We start from the raw sequence: 15645 nt of genomic DNA on the forward strand, positions 1-15645 counted from the left end.
TAGGCCCAGCCTCCCCATTTGTCCATCAGGGCTAAGCTCCTCTTTTGTTTCTCCTACATCGCAGCCAAAGCCTGGAACGAGCTCCCAGTCAACATCAGACGCTCCCCCACTCTGCACACCTTCAGGAGGAGCCTCAAGACTTGGCTCTTTGACTGAGCTGGAGCTGCATTCCCCCCCGACCCCACCCAGTGCCTTGAGACCCTCACAGGTGAGTAGCACACCTTAAACCCCCTGATTAATTGTCAAAAAGCCATGGATTTTGCTGGGGATGCCCGAGCAACACCCATGGAACTCCCCTTTCATGAAGTTTTTCTGCGTGAAAGAGGCACATATTAATGAGGCCATGAAAAGAAACGTAACGTGGCTCTATGTGGCTATATAAATCTGCCAGTGGCACATTGTGCCGCTGGAACGTCAAAAAAGTGACGCTCCGGCGGAGCAAAAGTACCGGTACGACCTCATAAATGTAGCCCAGAAGGTATAGAGATATGAGTACTGTGTGAGAGCTTCCTTCATGACATGGGCTAAAAAAAGCTGTAATACCTCACAGTATGTAGAAAAGCCATGATATGGGTCAAGGTTTGCCTTGTTTTTTGGGGGGTTTTGTCATACATGCAGTGTTAAATAAAGACTATAAAATATAATTAAATGCTACATTAAAATCAGTGCATTTTTTAAAATTTTGTTCTGTATATAAAATAAATATATACAATTAATTTACATTATTATTTATATATTTAAAGACATATTTTTACTGTTTCTTTCAAGTTTATTACACTTTTTAGGTCTCGCCTGTCGATGCGCATGCGCATCGAGCTTGCGAGCCTATTGCGGCTTAAACAACTTTTAACTGAGAAGCAAGGAATCGTGGCGATTCCTTGCAGTGCCCGTGACTTTTAAGCTCAATGCGCATGTGCATTGAGCTTAAAAGCGCGTGCACAGCCGCAATCGCCATCTGTTCCTCTCTCCCGCATTCCTCCGACACCTTTTGAAGTGAAGCTTAGCTTCACTTCAAAGGCCCGGCTTCTTAACACCCACATGCTGCTCTCCCCGCTCCGCTCCGCCCCCTCCCCTGCCCGCCTTGTTTTAAATCACCACTTACCCCCTACCCCCCAGCAATGCCAACACTGACGCCGTGCTCGGTGTTTCTCTTGTTATTGCATTGGTTTGAGTAAGCTGATTGTTTTGTAAAGCTCTCTGGCGCCCTGTTCGCGCAATGGAAAATCACAAAGATAAATGCATACCCTGCTCCCCCCTACCCCCCCTCCACCCTACCCCTCCCCTGCCCGCCTTGTTTTAAATCACCACTTACCCCCTACCCCCCAGCAATGCCAACACTGACGCCGTGCTCGGTGTTTCTCTTGTTATTGCATTGGTTTGAGTAAGCTGATTGTTTTGTAAAGCTCTCTGGCGCCCTGTTCGCGCAATGGAAAATCACAAAGATAAATGCATACCCTGCTCCCCCCTACCCCCCCTCCACCCTAGCAGGTTCTCTTCGTGCACTTACTCCTATTTATAGCCCTGAGACAGAATGATGTTGCCGTCTTGTTATTTTTTGGGTGTGCAATTTACAGCAGTATATTAAATAACGCACGTCCATTCGGACCGGCGAATTTTCACCCAGTAAGCTGCTCGCGATAGTCCGAACGCTCACAGGAGGCTCGCGGATCCAGAGAAAGTGAATGTACAATTTGTCCCACAACAATATTTTGGCCTGCTCTAAATAACAGGCACTTTCCGCTTCTCGTGATGTAGTTTCCAGCTACACTATATGCTTTCCTGAGATCCAAATCTTAGATTATATTTTCTCACGGATGGAGAGCCTGTGTTGAAAAAAATATGCTACCGCGCCATTATAACCAGCGAATCCTCCAAGATTAAAAGTTTCAAAAGCCAACGGGCCATGATTTTGCATCGACCACGTGGAGGTGATAAACGTTTTCTTGCAGACAAACCAAAAAAAAAAAAAAAATCATGCCTGTTATATATTACACACGACTTCAAGGTCACATAACAAATCGGTTACCATAAAGTCTACAAACACGCTAGGACTGTTCACGTTGCCTGCAAGACACGGCTTCACATACTCGACGTAGTAGATAGATACATTAACATGTATGAAGGTTGTCTAAGCGTGTGAGTGTGCTTGCAGGAAAATAAACATGAATGTAAACATGTATGTACACATATATAAATATATACACAGACACATGCATGCAACCCTAAATTGCATCAATGGGTATGCACGTTAAAAGTCGTGTGAAAAACAGATGTGTAAAGCAATGCATTTCGAAAATTAACTTTTTTATTCTATTTATTTTGCGACTCGTCCCATTTTAAATATTGGATTTTCAAGAAAACTACAGTTTTTCAAATGATAACTGCGTTCAAGAAGAATGAAACCATGCGTATCAGTTTTTGAACAGCTGTGTGGCACATACTTTCAAGTTTTTTTTCGGTCCCGGTTTCTTTCTAGCTTGTGAAAACAGAAAGCTCTCTGCAGAACAAGACACACGATCAACCCCCACAATGTTTGTTGCATTACAATTCGGCCTGGAATAAGACGTGAGTGGTCGGGCCATTACGCGGTTGGCCCGGGCTTTTGATTACAAGTGTGAAAGCACAGATGAACAACGTTTCAGCAGCTGGAAGTGTGTACACTGTGTGTGTGGCGAAGTGGCCTTTCATTTCAGAGCCAATTGGGGCGCTCCAAGGTCTGAGGGGGCTCTCTGGTTTGCCAGCTGATGCCCTCTTCCCGCCACACTCACCCTCACACACACTCACACCCCCTCACACTCACACACACTCACACACCCTCACTCCCCTCAAAAAATAACACCCCTCACAACAAGCTCACACTCACTACACCGGACAGCCGCACCCACTCACACCCCTCACACTCTCTCACCATCAACACCCCTCAGCCTCACACAGCCTTACCCTCATCCCCTCACCCTCACACACCCTCAATCACCCTCACACCATCACCCTCACACACCCTAACTCTCACCTTCAACAACTCACACACACTCACACTCCCTTGCTCACACTCACCCACACCCCCTCACCCTCACACCCCCTCACCCTCACACCCCATCACCCTCACACCCCCTCACTCACACTCACTCACACTCAGCCTCACACACCCTCACGCTCACACACCGTCACACACCCTCTGCCTAACAACACCTCTCACCCTCAATCACCCTCACTCACACTCACACACCGTCACACACCCGAAACCTCACACCCTCAACCCCTCACTCACCCTCATCCTCACTCACCCCCTCACCCTCACTCACCCTCAACCCCTCACCCTCAACCCCTCACCCTCACTCACCCTCACTCACCCTCAACCACTCACCCTCACTCACCCTCAACCCCTCACCCTCACTCACCCTCAACCCCTCACCCTCACTCACCCTCAACCCCTCACCCTCACTCACCCTCAACCCCTCACCCTCACTCACCCTCACTCACCCTCAACCCCTCACCCTCACTCACCCTCACCCTCACTCACCCTCACTCACCCTCACTCACCCTCACTCTCACTCATCCTCAAACCCCCACCCTCACTCACCCTCACTCACCCTCACCCTCACTCACCCTCAACCCCACTCACCCTCAACCCCTCACCCTCACTCACCCTCAACCCCTCACCCTCAACCCCTCACTCTCACTCATCCTCACTCACCCTCAACCCCTCACCCTCACCCTCACTCACCCTCACCCACCCTCAACCCCTCACACTCACCCTCACTCACCCTCACCCTCACTCTCACTCTCACCCTCACTCACCCTCACCCACCCTCAACACCTCATCCTCACTCACCCTCACTCACCCTCAACCCCTCACCCTCAACCCCTCACCCTCAACCCCTCACCCTCAATCCCTCACCCTCACCCTCACTCACCCTCACCCTCACCCTCACTCCCTCACCCTCACTCACCCTCAACCCCTCACCCTCACTCACCCTCACCCACCCTCACCCACCCTCACCCTCTCACCCTCACTCACCCTCACTCACCCTTACTCACCCTCACCCACCCTCACTCACCCTCAACCCCTCACCCACCCTCACTCACCCTCAACCCCTCACCCTCACTCACCCTCAACCCCTCACTCACCCTCACCCACCCTCAACCCCTCACCCTCACCCACCCTCAACCCCTCACCCTCACTCACCCTCACTCACCCTCAACCCCTCACCCTCAATCCCTCACCCTCACTCACCCTCACTCACCCCCTCACCCACCCTCAACCCCTCACCCTCACTCACCCTCAACCCCTCACCCTCACTCACCCTCACCCACCCTCACCCACCCTCACCCTCACTCACCCTCAACCCCTCACCCTCACTCACCCTCACTCACCCTCACTCACCCTCACTCACCCTTACTCACCCTCACTCACCCTTACTCACCCTCACTCACCCTCACCCACCCTCACTGACCCTCAACCCCTCACCCACCCTCACTCACCCTCAACCCCTCACCCTCACTCACCCTCAACCCCTCACTCACCCTCACCCTCACTCACCCTCACCCACCCTCACCCTCACTCACCCTCAACCCCTCACCCTCACTCACTCACCCTCACTCACCCTCACTCACCCTTACTCACCCTTACTCACCCTCACTCACCCTCAACCCCTCACCCTCACTCACCCTCAATCCCTCACTCACCCTCAATCGCTCACTCACCCTCAATCGCTCACTCACCCTCACCCTCACTCACCCTCACTCAGCGCAACCACAGCATCTTCACTAAATATATTTAATAAACTTTAAGCTATTGGCAATATAAAATAAAATCCATTTTATTTACGTATTAATTATTATAATTTTTTTTAATCCATTGATTTTTTTTATATCAATACATATAAGTCACATATAAGTCCCGTTAATACAACACATGTTGCTTTACAAATGCTAGAGGTGTCACATTTACACAAATTATAACTATTGGCTTTGTAAAGAAGAAAGCTATTAATTTAGCTATTTAGAAAAAACAACACATAAATAAAAAACAAAAAAATAAATAACACCTATAGCTCAAACTTTACTACTGCGAGACCTATTGCATTTCCAATGCTTGTTTGTTGTTGCTACTTTTTCCTACACTACTATAGAGAGATCTCTGCCCCTGCCTGTCGCTGTCGTCACCAGTACCTCTGCCGCCGAGTCCAGATCAGAGGACACGTTTCTATTGAACTTTTCTTTCTTTCAGCTTTTTTCCGCGCCCTTCCGTGAGACGCAAGAACGTGGCAAGCCTTCATTCCCCCGTCCTCGGATGCCTGCTGAGCTGTGGGTAAACACAGCAGCACTGGGACCTTTTCGGGGTGAGAGGTGACACGAGTGGGTGTCCACCCTCTGTGCACACACTGTAAATCCAGAGATAAGGCTGGGTGTGTCCATTACTAGCCTCATGGGAGCATGAACTCCCGGTTTTAAAAAGTGAAATGCTGCATTTGTTCAAAAAGGCAATGCAGTAATAACCGAGATTAAGTTAGAGGCAACACCAGACCCTAATTTGGTTTTTGGTACTTTATTTCTACTTTACATCTGTATTTATCCATGTTTATTGTTTTTTTAATCATATTGGTATTTATCCTCGTTTATTTTTGTTAAGCGAAGCAAATTAAGTTTATTTCTGCATTTGTCTAACTGATAAGTCTACATTTGTAATTCTGTACTTGTAATAGTGTAGTGCCCTAAGTAGACATACTCAATAAAATAATGACTCTTCTGAAAGCTTTCACATTACAGTGCTGGCATGTGCACATTCGCAGCGACAGTTCAATGGGACACCTTAGCCCTTTTGAACTCCAGATGCTGTCAGTATACACAGCTGTTGGGCTGCCAGTCACGCTTGACAGCATTAAGTAATATTCAAAAGATGATAGCGCTTGATGTGGGGAGATTCCAATTGCAAAAAGGGGATGCAAATTGTGCACTTCCTTTTTGCAAATGCAATCTGATTTTGCGAAACACCCTGTATACTAATAGGTCGGTTCTCAAAATAGGGAATCGTTGTGATTTGCAGACCACACTGCCTTATGAATATTTATTGAGCAGGTCATAATAGGCAGGGAGCGACCTGCCACAGTTAGCAGACCACTATGTCTGTGATGGTTTTTAAGTAAACTTAATGTTAAGTGCGGCAACCGGACTGCGTTAAAAAAAGGTACCTTTTTCTCAAAAGTTTGTTTGATGGTTGGTGGTGGTCTAACAAAATTTTTTGTACATTCTCAAATGGCGAATGGTCTAACAAGACCCCTCCCCCTTTGTGAATGGATGCTCATACAGACACAGTGTTTTATGACCAGATTACGTTGCAAAATCACTGATACATCTCTTTCTGATTTGCAATTTGGAACGGACCTCTACAACATGCCCTTTCCAACTTTCAAATTGGTATCCATTTGCAATCCCATTTTAGGAGTTGGTATTTGTTTACTGACTAGGACTAGTACATAGTAAAAAACAATTTTGCACCCGCAAACGCACCTAATTTTCAAATTTCAGAACACAAAATAGGTTACTACATCAGGTTCCAATTTCTGTTTCTTTAACATTTTAAAAATGAGTACAGACCCACAAACAAATTGTTTCCAGTTTGTATTTATGTACACAAAGCAATAAAAAAAAGAAAGCCTGAGAGATTTAAATTTTACCGTAGGTCAAACTATGGAATATGTGCCTTTATATATTTTGGTGCTTTGTAAATCATTTAAAGCTGTTTACTTATGCGAAGAAGATGCATCACGGGAATTGTAGGAATGTGAGTACGTTACAGGTGTCAGTAATTAAATCTACACCACGTGAGTGAGATGAAGCACACGAGAATTAAATACTGAGGTTACACAGAGAGATGTTTTCATGGAAGAATGAAGGCTGAGACTAATGCTGAGTAGAGAATGAAAGTTGAAGGCAGCAGGTATACTTTATGTGCAATAGCATGGAAACACGGTGGAAAAAGAAAGCGCTACGCGCATGTTTAAAATGAGATAGATAGAGAAACCGCTCGATATAGGAAAATAATAGAGAAGTTTGGTATACTGTTAAGGGAACTTGGCGTTTACAAACGCAAATGTTATCAGTTCAAAGCACAAAGACGGAAGGATGGTGTGTGAAATTGCTCAGTTTAAAGATGCATTTAAGTGTGTTTCTTAACATGTCACCATCGTAATGGAAGTGAGTGATTTAACCTTTTGGTTAATGGGGGTGGAACAGCAAACAGAGACCCAAAATGGCTTGATAGTTTGCAAGTGTATTTTTGATAAGAATGTCTTTATCTGTAAATAGGAACAAATGCGTGTAAATATCAGACCTAAAGTACTGTTTTGTATTACTGTTTTTTAGACTCCCCTGACGAAGGGCAATAAAATGCCCGAAATGCATTGGGTTTTCGAATAAACAACTGCTGCTTTGAACCATCTGTTGTACTGAAATCGTATTTGCGAAAGAGAGGCCCGGATGGGCACACGCTAATACTAGAAGTTTTTCAGCTACAAGTTGTTGAAATGTGGACAAGTCAAAGAAGAGGATGTGATAAATATTATAGACAAGATAGAAAATTTTTTAAAATTGGACTTAATGAGAGATGAACGTTTGGAATCAGTATCCGCAAACACGCTGTGCAGCTAATTTGAATTTGAATTTTAATGAATTTATTGAGCGCACTGTTACCGGAGCGGTTTCCTGGCGCTAGACAGCGAAGAACCAGAGGGGTAGGGAACGGAAGCTATACTGCTGGAGGGCTGGGGAACAGGAAGGTTTTGAGATGTCTGCGGCTAGGGAGTGGAGGGTTAACCATACTCTCCCCATATGTTTGTACGCTTTGTAAATCCCCGCACATCCCCTACTTGCCTCTACCGAGCACTTGTTTGTCATGAGAGAAATTAAGGAGTTTAGATAGAACCAAACTGGATGACACCCTGGTCAAATGTGCAGTCACAAACAAGGTTAAACCTTGGTCCTCCACGTCTCACCATGGTGCACCATCACATATTGATAACTGTGGCTTGTCATAAATATCATCACAGGGGAATTGGGACTTCCAGCACTACTCGTCACTTCCCTTACACTATTGAAGCATCAGCAGACGACCAATCACAACAGCTGTTAGCAGGAAGTGCAGGTGGTTTACCTCTGCCCTCAATTATATATCTATTATATCTGTAATAACTCCGCCCCCACCCCCTATTTTATGTTAACAACACTAGTCTATTCAATTCTGTGCTTACATTTTACTTTTTAGTGACTACTAAAAATGAGGTTTCTGGGCACTGGTTTATTTATTTATTCATTTATTTATTTAGAGAGTTTTAGATAGCGCTACTGGACCCGAGGGTATCAGAGCGCTTTACAAGGTCGATATACATACACGAAATAGTTCACAGTGTGCATTAATCATGAGAATTCCAAAACATTGCATTCACATGGAAAGGAGGTAGCCAAATAAGACGGCATAGCCGCGTGCAAATAACCATGGAGGATAGGAGAGGGCCGGAGAGGCAAGGAGAATGAAAAGAGGATGGAGGGTATAGAGAGTAGGAGAAATAGGGGGTGAGAAACAGGAGGAAAAGAGGTTACAGAAGTGAGAAAAGGGGTGGGGTGAAGGGAAAGCACGGCGGCAGGAGTCGGGCAGCACTCGAATCAGAGACCTTAGGTGCCCCAGTATTTGTCAAGAAGAAGTGATTTGAGCCTTTTTTTGAAGAGAGGGTAGGAGGGGTTGCAATGGAGATCTTTGGGGAGAGTTCCAAATTGTAGGGGCATTACCAGAGAATGCACGGGATTGGGCTTTTTTGCATTTGAGTTTGGGAGGGATTAGGAAAAGGGAGTTTGTGCTCCTAAGGGACCTAGAGCACCCAGCTTTTTGTAGTTTGTCAGCCAGGTAAGAGGGGGTGTTAAGGTGGAGGGCTTTGTACGTGATACATGCAGTCTTGTATGTGGATCTTCCTTCTAATCAGAGCCAGTTGAGGTTTTTAAGGACAGGAGAGATGTGGTCGAATTTTTTACAATCGGAGATAAGTCTGGCGGCGAGGTGAGAACACATTTAATCGGTGCCAGGTGGATTTTAGGGGTCCCAGCGAGTGTTGCGTTACCATAATCAATTTTAGACAGGAAAAGTGATTGGACAACGATTCTAAAGTCATCGGCAGGAATAAAAGGTTTTAGTTTTTTGAGGTGATGAAGGGTGAAAAGGGCACTTTTGCTAGCATTTTTAATGTGTGGGATGAGATTCAGGTTTAGATCAATACTGATGCCTAGGGATTTGACAGAGTTCGAGGTAGAGAGGGGGCATTTGAGAGCTGTGATATCGTTGATGCAGAGTTGAATAGGGAGAGAGTTGCTCTTGGGACTAAATAGGATGATTTCAGTTTTTTTTAGGGTTCAGTTTGAGATGATTGAGGTGGAACCAGGCTTGAACTTTATTCAATGTGTCATTGAGGTTAAGGATGTCATTGTGGGATTTGATCTTGTAGTAAAGTTGGGTGTCGTCGGCGTAGAGGTGGTAGGATATTTTTGCTTGTTTGAGAATGAGGGTGAGTGTTTCCATGAATAGGTTGAATAGTGTTGGGGAGAGGACAGAGCCTTGTGGAACTCCAAGTGAGACCGGTTGGGGTTTGGAGAGGCATTGACTGAGCTTAATTTTTTGGGATCCGTATTGAAGGAAGGAGGAGAACCATTCGAGTACGGTGCTCTCAAAACCAAATCAAATTTTAAGGGTGTTGAGGAGGGTGGGGTGGTGTACAGTATCGAATGCTGCGGAAAGGTCAAGGAGGATTAGCAGAGAGGATTCACCTCTGTCTAGAGAGCGGTGAATGTCATCAGTAATGTTGAGCATGGCCGTTTGAGTACTGCATCCTTTTCTGAAGCCTGATTGGAACATGTCAAGGAGATTGAAAAAGATGATATGGTTATCAAGTTGGGAAAGGACACATTTTTCCAGGGCTTTTGAGAGGTAGGGAAGGTTAGAGATGGGGCGTAGGTTGTTGAGGTCATTGGGGTCGACGGAGGAGTTTTTGAGGATGGGGAGATTTGACCTAATTGAAGGGAGGCAAGAACACAGCCCGTGGAGAGAGAGGAGTTGATGATGCTGGTCCAAAGCGGGGCAATGATGTGTTTTAATTCTTGGACCAGGTGAGAGGGGAGAGGGTCTTTAGTGTGAGAGGATGGTTTTAGTTTAAAGATGATATTGACTATAACTGTTTCGGATACAGGGGAGAATTCGCTCCAGGAGGCATTGTTTTTAGTTTGGTGGTGTATGAGAGCGGAGCCTGGGAGGGTGGTACTGCGAGTGGTTGGAAGATGTCTTGAAACGGGGGAGAAGAGAGCGAGCTAGTGCTATGAATGTTAGGGAGGAGGTGATGTTTGAGGGGAGGTTGAGGTGAGAGGGGGGTGGCGGCAAAGAAAAGTTCGATGGCGTTGACTTTGTTGGAGAAGAAGCTTGCAATTTCTTCACACCTTTCAATAGTGGCTAGTATTTTGGGAGGGCCAGAGGAGGTTTGGTTTTTAACAATGTTAAAGAGTTCTCTGGGGCGGCTTCTGGCATGATCTAGCTGCGTACAAAGATAGGAGGCTTTTTCATTGAAGATGTGTTTTTTGTATTGTGCCCTAGCATTTCTCAGAAGCACCAAATTGATAGTGGTGGGATGATTCCTCCAGGTACGTTCTGAGTGCCTGAGTGCCTGTCTTTCCATGTTAAGGTCCGAGTTGAAGCAGGATTTTGGTGGGATGTTATTTTCTTGCTTGTATTTAATAGGGGCAATTTGATCCAGGGTATCACAAATCGAATTGTTGTAGGGTTCAGTAAGGTCGCTGGTGCTATGTGAGAGTGGGGGGCGAAGTAAGCGAGATTTAATGGTGGATTCCAATTCGCCCGGCGGAATGAGGTGAAGTTTACGAGTAGGTTTCAAAGGTAAAATGCCTGTGGGGTCGGGTGTATAATGGAACCATTTAAGTTGAAGAGGATAAGGTAATGGTCGGACCAGTCTACTAGAAGGATCTTTGAGAGGGAGGTGAGATCCTTGTTAGTCAAGATAGCATCAAGGGTGGCACCTTTCGTGTGAGTTGGGATTGGCATAGTTGGATCAGGTCGGTAATGTCCATGATATTGTTAAACCGGGAGATCGCTGGGTCGTCATTTTTATTCCAGTGGATGTTGTAGTCTCCTAGAAAGATGTTTTTACAGTGGGATAATGACGCTAGCGTAATAAGATCGGACATCTCTTCAGTAAAGGAGATAGAGTTTCCAGGGGGTGGTAGATAGTGTGAAGCCTAATGGTAGGGAAGCCTGGGATATTGATATCTGCGCAGAGGTATTCAAATGTGGATGGGTCTTGCAGTTGGACAAGCGAGATATTAAGATTATCTGTGAAGATAATGGCAAGGCCCCCTCCTATGTGTTCACTTCTATCTTTTTTAATGATGAGATAACCAGGGGGAATCAGCAGATCTAGAATAGGAGTGGAATAGGGGTTTAGCCAGGTTTCAGTAAGGGATGCTATGTCTATGTTTTCACTGAGAATAGTTTCCGCAATCTCAGTTGCGTGGCAGGAGGCGGATCGGCAGTTAATCAGCATGCATGACAGGGGGGTGGGGTCGGGTAATTGGGATGGTGACAGGGGGGTACAGGTTTTAGTTGTTGTGGGAGTCTAGGTGATGTGGGAAGAAGGGGTAGTCTGCTTGTACCCAGGAGAACAGGGATAGTGGACTGAAGGCTAGGGGGAGTAGAAGGGTGGGATTCTTGGGGAGATGCCAAAGAGCTTTTAAGGGGTCGATTGGATGGGGTATTGGGGTTAAGAGGGAGGGTAGGGCAAGGTGGAGTGCTGGTGTAGGTGTTATCGCAAGGAGACGTGTTGGTGTTGGTAACCGCATCAGTAAAAGGAGGGCAGTTCTTGGGGGTATTAGGAATAGAGGAATCGGTGTATGATGATAGGGGGATGGAGATTGGTGAAGGGACCAATGTGTGAGCCTGGGTAGAGGGGTGGGCTTTAATGAGGAGTGAGACATCAGGTCTGAGAGAGGCGAGATCAACGACAAGGGACATCAGGAGTAGTTCAACATTAAGTAGTGATTGTGTGAGAAGTGAGGAGTGAAGAGGATCGATAGTATTTGGGAGGATAGAAGAGTTAGCGTAATGCAGGGGACGGAGATTGATGACAGAAGGGGGATAGCCTGGAGGGGGGAGGGAGTTTGAAGTAAGGTGTGTGGCGTGATCATTTTTGGAGGGAAGGGAGGAAATGGTGGTCGACGTGGAAGGGGAATTCGTAATGGGTAGGGGATGGGGCGGGGAGACAATAGGGGTTGGTGTACCCAGAGTATTAAGGGATATATGGGATAACTGAGAGGCCGATGGAGGGAGAGAGGTGGTGGTCAAAGTGGGAGGTGTGGGAGAAAACGAGGGGGAGGTGTGGGTCATTTGGCGAGGTGGGAGGGGAGAGAGTGCATCAGAGAGTGAGGTGAAATGGGAGTTTGTGGGCGAAAGGGCATTAGAGGCGAGTAGGCTAAAGGAATGAGGAGTGATTGGGACAGGGACACTAAGTGGTTTAAGATAGTCGAGAGGGGGGGTGGGCAAGTCGATGTGCGCAGGGGATGTGAGGGGTGCATTAACGTTAAGGGCTTGGGAGACATGGGTTTCGTAACAGATAAAACCGCTAGGCGCGGGAGATGTGAGTAATGAAAGGCAAAAGTTTTCAGGATTAGGGAGAGAGGAGGGTGGAATCATGTGGAGAGTAAGGGGGGGAGGTGGAGCTGAGAACCAGAACAAAAGATGGAGGTAGAGACGGAGGCCAGGGAGGCCAATTGAGGCTGGGCGAGGGCAGTAGTGAAGGGTGTGGAAGTGGGTGATTCTGTGCAGGTGGAAGGGGGTGCAGGGGGTGAACGGGTGTTAGAGATGGTGGTGTAGTTGGGGGTAGTGGTCGTCAGTAGAGGTTGGTGATCAGGTGATATTGTGCAAGTGGAAGGGGGTGTAGCAGTGGAGTTGAGGGCTGGGGAAGTCGGTAGAGCTGGGTACAGAAGTCAAAGATGGGGGGTAGATGGTAGGTTATGGAGAAGCGGTGGGGGGGTGAGAGATACCGTGGTTCGTGAAGGATGCCGGAGTTGGGGTGTGTCAGAGAGAAGAGATGCAGGGGTGGGGGAAAAAAAGAGGTGTGAAGAGTCCAGGAGTTGAGGGGGTGAGAGGGGGATTAGAGACCTGTGAGAGGAGTTGGAATAGTGTATTAAAGTGATGTTCAAAGATGTGGAGGTGATTTTCAGGGACTTGGATGAGGATGTTTCCAGATTTGAAGATGGAGATGTCAACTTCGCCCAAGAAGGAGGAAGATGGAGTGGTGGATAGTTTGAGACCATAAGGAATCTTGCGGGAGACAGTGATGGGGAGGTGACGTAGAAATAGGCTTTTCCACTTCGATGGGCGTTTGGAGAAGATGAAGTTGGTGACAACAGAGGAGTTGAGTGTATTGTGGTGATCCGCAAAAAGGATTTCAGGGTGTAGACTTAGAAGTTTATGTTTAAAGTTTTTTTCCCATGTTTGGAGAGATGAGTAGGGTATATGGTAGACCAGGAGCTGGGGCATAGTTTTGAGATGGGTGAGGATGAGGTAGAAGGGGGAAATGTGAGGGGAGGCATGCTGGGGAGAGTAGGGAGAGTGTGTGGAGAGAGTGCGGGGAGAGGGGTGAAGCAAAGACTGCTTGGACCACTATGAGTGGGAGGGTACATATTGGGTTGGGATATGAGAACTACTAGAATATGGGCCTTGAACTCTCAGAGACTTTCAAACATGGTTGTAATACTTGGCTGACCCTAAATTCCCAGTTGGCTTGTCTTTGGGTGCCATGTTCTACACGTGCCCCCACCTTTGTTCCAGGAGGCTCTAGGAATGATCTATAGATAGAATTGTTTGTTTGGTTCTCACCGCAACTGGGAGTGGTAACCTTGAAGGCTGGTTTCATGTGGTTTAGCTTGTAAGATTCAGGCACAACTCGGCCGCTTTGTTCTGCAGATCTTGCACCCCATCAGTAAGAGTTTGGAGGGGGGAGGGTCCAGTAAAGATCACACACAGTAGTTGCATCATCACCAGCCCACTCTTAAATGTCACCTGGTAATAAATGTGGATCTCCTCAGACATGTTCATCTGCAGGTTGAACTCCTATAGGTTGTACTTAACTTGGATTCCAAACTCAAGTCTGTAGAACAGGCATGCTATGCCTTCAAGACTTTGAATGGGGTCACTACCATATAGCATGACCAAGGAAAGGGGACCGGCTAGCGCTCTACAAAGCCCTGCCCCAAGTTCTTAGTTTTGGATTTAAGTTCATCAAGAAAAGCTAAATATCTTGTTTGAAAGACAATCATTAGCGTCCTTGAGGCTATTTTGAAAGCAAAAAATCAGGCTTGCGAGATCATACAGAATGTACAAATGATAACTTCAACCATCAAAAGCAAATTATAAAACTAAAGAAGTATAATGGAACGAAGAGCTTTTAGAGTGAAAATAGCAAATTTATTATATTTTATTTTTATTTCTTGAATGATACCCAACATAGGAAGAACTTAACAGAGTATCATAGCGGTATATGAGGAAAAAGAGGGACGTGGTTACTTGAGGACAAGATGACCACACATTTTTACAACTCGCAAGACTTTGAAAGTAGAAATTAATACTTGTGGAGACCATTATCTTGTACATACAAGATCAAATGTAGCCAACATCTGGTATGGGAGGGTCAGTTTCACAGTTTTCAAGTGCCAGAAATTGGAATTTGAATGCTCATTTGAGATCTGGGTTTGAGGTGGTGGCTTGAAGCTGACTTTTAAGATTTAGGCTAGCACCTCACAGTATTCGGCCTGGTTTGGCACGTCACGCGCTGTGAGATGGGGGATCTACCACCTAGAGTTTTGTAAACTATAGGAATAGCAGGGTCGACCACTCGCCGGGGTGTTTTCCCTTCTGTGGAGGGAGAGAGGAGGAGGAGGTGGTTGGCAGGGCAGCCTGCTTTTCCTTGAGAGCTACATCTGGCAGTAAAAGAACAGTAAAGTAGTGTACAAAACTCTACACACACTGTGCGAGAATAGAACACATTTTGTCACCACCTAGTATGGCCCATGTGTCTTTGTGTGGCATTGGTGAAAGCTGGCATGCTGGTGCTGGCAAGAACAGCATATTTGCCGACGTTGAGTACAAGAAAGCATCCTGCTTTGAGCTCTGACCAGATGTAAGTCCAGCCACCAGATCTCCACCTCCTCCGCTCTTTCAGAACCTCCAGAGACCCGGAAAAAACCGGAGGATTCAGGGCAGTGGGTCAGTACTGTGGGTGAAGAAGCCACTGCTGCTTGCACATCTCCCTGCCATCGCCTGGTACCCAGCTTTTTCTTCCTGCTTCCTGAAGTGTGCTAGGGCACCATTACCCCTGCATGCCTCCTGCCTCCTGATGCCCTGAAGCCCTGAGTGAAGGTGCTGTGCCTCCTGAGGGACCAGCAGGCAGAGAGCTGAGCCCTGAGAGGCCTGGGGGCAGCCGGTTTGAGAACCTTGGGACAGTTCCCCCCTTATACCCACTGGACTGACTTCCATACAGGAAAACACATGCCTGGGTACCATTATGCGCTTGGAGCCAGGATCACTGCAGCTGCCTGGGA

This window comes from Lissotriton helveticus, chromosome 4_1 (genome assembly GCF_964261635.1).
Source record: "Lissotriton helveticus chromosome 4_1, aLisHel1.1, whole genome shotgun sequence".
Classification (NCBI taxonomy): domain Eukaryota; kingdom Metazoa; phylum Chordata; class Amphibia; order Caudata; family Salamandridae; genus Lissotriton; species Lissotriton helveticus.